The sequence below is a fragment of the Apteryx rowi genome, unplaced genomic scaffold, assembly GCF_003343035.1.
Source record: "Apteryx rowi isolate R43461 unplaced genomic scaffold, aptRow1 scaffold_122, whole genome shotgun sequence".
In the NCBI taxonomy this organism is placed as follows: Eukaryota; Metazoa; Chordata; class Aves; order Apterygiformes; family Apterygidae; genus Apteryx; species Apteryx rowi.
In genome coordinates this window covers 961540-967300 of record NW_020447442.1, presented here as the reverse complement: position 1 = coordinate 967300, position 5761 = coordinate 961540, and the positions used below count along the sequence as shown (strand labels likewise).

At 35.4% G+C, this 5761-nt stretch overlaps 1 long non-coding RNA gene across 1 annotated transcript in view; it reads right to left on the bottom strand.

Annotated features, from left to right (window-relative positions):
- LOC112978374 overlaps positions 1-4749 on the bottom strand; it is a 16361-nt gene extending 11612 nt beyond the window's left edge. The window contains exons 1-2 of the long non-coding RNA XR_003257876.1: positions 4672-4749; positions 3015-3083 (exon numbers count right to left, since the gene is read on the bottom strand). This is a non-coding gene — a long non-coding RNA (uncharacterized LOC112978374). The remainder of the gene's footprint in view (positions 1-3014; positions 3084-4671) is intronic.
- Between the last annotated feature and the right edge of the window lie 1012 nt (positions 4750-5761).

The following is a 5761-nucleotide window of genomic DNA, read 5'->3' as shown; positions in this document are numbered from 1 at the left end:
CGGGCTCCTGCGGCAGCGGCTCTGCTCCCCGCCGCCGCCGCTGCTTCGTGGCGGTGGCGGGGATGCTAATTGCCTGCTCCCCGCCGCTTAACAGAAAGCGGGTGGAAGGTCTTCTTCCACCCGATTTTTTTTTTTTTTTTAACATTTCAAGACGCAAATTCTAATAAATAAACAAACTCAAAATTAGCCACACGACCCCCAAAACTCGGAGACAAAGTTATCAGGAAATGCTGGATTTTCCTGCAGTGAAAGTAATGTGAAAACTCAGTCATTGTAATGTTTTTTTTTTTTTTCTCTTCTCCTTTCTATATACTCTTTATGCATGTGCTCGGTGTCCATAAAACTAACACAGGCAGCACTTTTTCAACTCCTGCCCTAAAATAAGTGGCAACTGCTGTGCAGACAAATAATCAGCTGCAAACCAAAAAATAAGTTACATGATTAGAACCAGGTTTAAAAGTAACTAATTGGAGGGGGAAGATAATAGAAGTTCACTCAGGAGTGGAACCTCACAGTAAAATTCACTGGATTTTATCAGATCCCTTCGTAGCTGTATATCTACACTCTGACACCCCCCACACGCACCCACATGCACCCCCACAAAGTTCATGTCCTATGCATTTATTTGTAGTATTTTTAAAGAAAGCACTGTACAGCAAATACAAGTCAAATGGTTCTAATTTGTAGTGCTACAAACTGCAACATGCTCAGACGTGTAACTCTCTGACAGACTACACAGAAATCTGGTTCCTGCTCCAATCTCTGAAACAAATGCAAATATCCAGAAACATTCTGCTCTTTCTTCAAAATTAAAACACTAAGTAAAACAAACTGACTGCCAGATTTTTCACACAAGCACTTCTTTCTAAAAAAATAAATCACCACAAATTTATTATTTATTTTAGACCATAAACAATACAGAGGAAAGAAACACATATACATTTTCCTTTTTAAGGAAACTTCTCAATAATAAATGCACATATATAGCTCTTTTTTTTAAGCTTATTTTTTTAAATATCTTGTCTCTTAAATCAGCCTACCAGCCAATAGCTTTATCTAGAGAAAACACAATTGGAAAAGCCTTTTTATGTTGTACTGTTTTTCGGACACTTACAAGAGATTTTTAAAGACAGTTCACAGTCACGCCATTCCAAACGGCACATACACAATTATTTAAAATTTATTCCTTACTGTAGCAATTTTTACTTTGGTATATTTTTCAAATTTTCCTTGGAAAACACAATCAATTCCCATCTAGCTTAGCGCACCTACACTGTTACCTCTTTCTCAACATTTTCTCCTTACTAACCAACCACAAACATTTTAAAAGCATTTTACATATACATAATAAAGTCTTTAAAAGGACAATACTGCAAGAGCAAGGCTCAAAAACAAACTGAAGGTGTAAATGACCTCCTCCCATATTCCAGACGCACCTACAAAATCCCTGCTCACTGGTTCAGGATTATATATTCCATTGAGTTCAGCCTTTTTATATTTTGTACTATTTTAACACCCCAAATTTATAGATTTTAAACACTGGCATGTTAAAAGGGCTTTATTTCAGGATTTCAATGAAAATAGTGTTATGTTTTGTCATATTACCATAATCCTTCTTTTTAAATTACTTAGCATTTCAGTATAACCTAATTAAGTAATTTTAAGTAAGTCTTAACCCAAATACATAGATCTAATAAAAATGTATTTTGCAAACAGGGAAAATGGACTTCTAAAATGGATTCCTCAGGTATGAAGAAAGATGCTAAAACATTTCCTCCCCACAAACTTTGAGATATGAACTATTTCACAGCACTTATACTTAAAAATCTAAATACCAATAAGAAAACAAATTTCACCAAATATCGAGCATAACATTTCATTCCAATTGTATTTATTTATTCATTTTATATTCAAAAGAAATCTTTCAATTTCCCTTGCAAAAAGAGAGGGAGACTGGGGGAAGAAAAATACTGCAAAATCCTAACTACCTATCTTAACGTATTGTTTATTTCGAAGCTCTTCTAACAGCAATTTATATTGCTTTTAGAAATTGTATATTATTTTGCCAGTGGTACTATTTTTATTTGGATTTTTGCCTTTTAAAAGGCTACAGAACAATATTATAGATTTTAGAGATTTCTAACCATTTTTAATCTCTCTCTTTTTTAAATGCTACCAACATCCAATTTGGGTAAATGGAATTTACATTTCTCTTGTGTCTAAATTATCAGAGATGAATAAACAATCCAAAACAGAAAGAACAAATGTTGTACCATAACACAACAGTATGTCCAACACTAACACAGCTCCTCTCTCTATTGGTGTATAATATGCTTACACAAAATATAAAATATCTTACAAATACAGCCTCTTCCCTGATCAGAAAATTTCCCTTATTGACTAATTCAGCCTCAAGAACTGCATTTTCTCAGAAAGCATCCTATCTATAGCTTTATGCCATTTACTGACTCTTGTTTAATTAACCAGCTTGCTTTGAAAAAAAGTGTCTTTCCTTCAAGTTAATCAAAATAGACTATTTTTAATTGCTAGCACATCAAATATACTTGTCAATACAAGAAAGTTGCGTACATTTAGACAGAACAATTTTTTTTAGCCCTCTCTTGGACCAACCACAGATTACAGCATCCACCTGAAATTTGTCTGGTATTCTAATATAAGGTGAACTGAAATACACCCCACATCTAACAAATATATCCATCTTTCTATAACATCGTATTAGTTACATTTTTTAATGGGAAAATCCAGTATAACACTACCTCCCTTGCTGTTCYTACACAACTGACTAGACTTCAGAAGGACTTCATATTAACTTCTCTCCCTCACAATATTTTGCCTCCTCACCTCTCCCAAAATAAAACAAAAATATTTGGGTTTCTGTGAAATGTCACCAGTAAACTACAAAACCGAAAAGGCCAAAGGGTCAGGTATTATTTAACCCACACAGAAATGTTATTTTCCGTCTATGTCAAAACCCATCCGTAACAACACCTTACCTGAGAACTGATGTTCATGTTCCTTGGACAGCCATCTTTCTGTCCAAAACAGGGGCTGGGCCACATGCCCTACAATAGGAGAGAGAACAGATTAAAATTATTATATGTTTAGGCCCATTTCTGATCTTTCACGTTATCTGGCCCTCACAAGCCTTTGTAACTCATGGTCTGAAAATCATTTTTAAAACTCCTATTACATTCTAATTAAGGACATCAAAAATGCTTTTGATAAGTCAGGTACACATATTAAAAATTATCTCCATATATGTTCAATACAAGTTCCAGCATCTCCAAACCTGCTTTTGAGTACTTAGAGGCCTGTACACTGCTGCACACTGCATCTCATTGTATCACTTAATTTGCAATTAGCATGATCTTATATTAAAAAAGAAAATCATTTATTTTATATATATTGAAATCTAATATTTTTTAAAAAGCCATTTTTATGAGGGACGGAGTCCTGAGAAATTCTTTCCCACTGCAACCTTTCCCACCCCTATTTTAAAAGTTGAATACCTTCCCAGATAAGTATTGTGTTTGCTTTACTCATTTTTCTGTGATTTGTGTTATTGAGTACTTATTTGTTACAATGCACAATTTGCACAGGCCTGTAGTTCTGAGGCTTCTCTCTCCTCCTTTTGCCTGTGAGGAAGCTACCAACAAAAATCACTCTCTATACACCATTTTTATGTCCTTTTCCCCCCACACCTTTTCAAACAAATGTGAGAAAAAAACACTTAACATAATGAGTACAAATTCACTGCGTATTAAGTCTCCCCAAAAGGCCTTGTTTCAGTTTGTCATTTAATAAACATTGTCAATGTAAGTCATGGTCTAAAAACCTCAACAGTGTAGGGTGTATTATTTACGGCTAAACTTTTCTGCTATTTTTTTTTTAAAGGGTCTGCCTGTGTTGAAATCTTTTCTTCCATCTTTTACCCTTCCCCTTCCACATCTTTTACCCTCCTCATACTGCCTAAATTTTAAATGACTGTTACCATCATGTATTTTTCCACCCAACTTCCTAGACGTTGACAAATGTAAACCAAGGAAGCATTTTGCACAATACTAACTTTTCTAAACCATTTTTTTCTCCAGTCTTTCTTTTTCTCTATGGCACCCTGTGCTTTTTTTTTTACCTTCTGCTGTAGCTTTGTTTGGTCTTTGCCCACTTTTCTATACATTTGTCTCCTGCTGTTCCTATTAGACCTGGCAGGAAAAAATGAATGTCTCTCTCCTCCATTTGCTATACTGTCTCTCATTTTTTAGTATTCTACCATCACTTTTATATATTTTTGGAGATACATTTTTTCCTTCTCTAGGAACTTGTTGATTATACGCATCTGTATTTTTGCAAAGCAAGGTGAGCCCTGTCCTGCTCTAGTAGATGCTCATATCAGTGTACTAGTGTAAATGACTTGGAAGCCTGTGATGCAAAGTGTTAAGAAGGAAAAGGGGGTGACATGTAGAGATGCCCCTTACCTTCACAAAGAAAAAAAAAGACATTTCTTATGGACCCTGGCTTTTTAAAGAGATACTACCAAGAAAAACAACTGTATTAAAGAGGTGAAATCTCTATCTAGATCACTAGTAACACCTTTCTACACTAATAAAAGTAAAGAAAATTTTAAAATTCAAATTGAGTCTTTAACATTACCTGTTTAGGATTTACTTTTCTGCATTTCCCTCAGCCTGGGGAGTGAAAGTCGCCTGTTGGTTTCACTTTTGCTCTCAGCCAGTTTCACTTTCATGCACTGGCAGAATCTTTTATATTTTGGGCTCAGCAATGTTTCAGAAGACATTTACATTTTTAAAAAATCCCCATTACACTTATAATATGAACAATTCATGTCTATCTTTTCTTCAGGACATTAAGAAAACATAATTTGGGGGGCTAAAAGTAATGGGCAGCATCCTTCCAAAGAAGCAGCTTTCACCTGTCACATGTTAAGTTGCGTTCTGCTCCTTCTTTCTCTGAAATCAATAGGAAATATGCCATTAACTTCACTGATATCAGGATCAGGTCTCTGGGTCTGTAATCTACAGCAAAAGAACTCCATATGCAGACCAATATATTGCTCATAAAATATAATGCTTGCCTTCAATTATTTTCCTTTTCAAACTCAAAGCAAAAAACAGTTCCTGCATTTACATTTCTGTACTCCTTTAAATGAGCGAGAAATACCCTTCCTGATACAGGTAGTATGAAATTAGAGGGTATCTATCCACTTTGGTTGGCACGGGGGGGAAGCATTATACCTTCCATCTACCACCCATGAATAACTATTTCTCCCTCTTGTGCCAAGCATGAGCTAAGCACAAGCTACATGAAACGCTGCACAGGTACAGAAATGTTACTGTCTTTCACCGGGATGTTGTTTAGTCAAAGCCCCAAAGCATATACCCGTGTAATCCTCCTTTTTTCACCATAAACCACAATGCTTTCAGAAACTACAATTATCAACAGCAGGAAGAAGAAAGGAGCTTTCATTTATATTTTCAAACATGTCTCTTTCCATTCTGTATTCCTCTCCCTTTTTATGACACAGACCCCAAAACGCATCTGTGAACATATGTGTTCGTACGTGCATATACATACAATGAAATCTTTCTTCAGCTACCTAAGCACTTCAATTTCTATCTCTGTAGACATAAAGGTTGCTGAGACATTGAGACTTAATGGAAAAGACTTAAGGGTTTATGGGAGCTGCACAACATTAACTTTTTCAACTTCTTTCCTACAAACT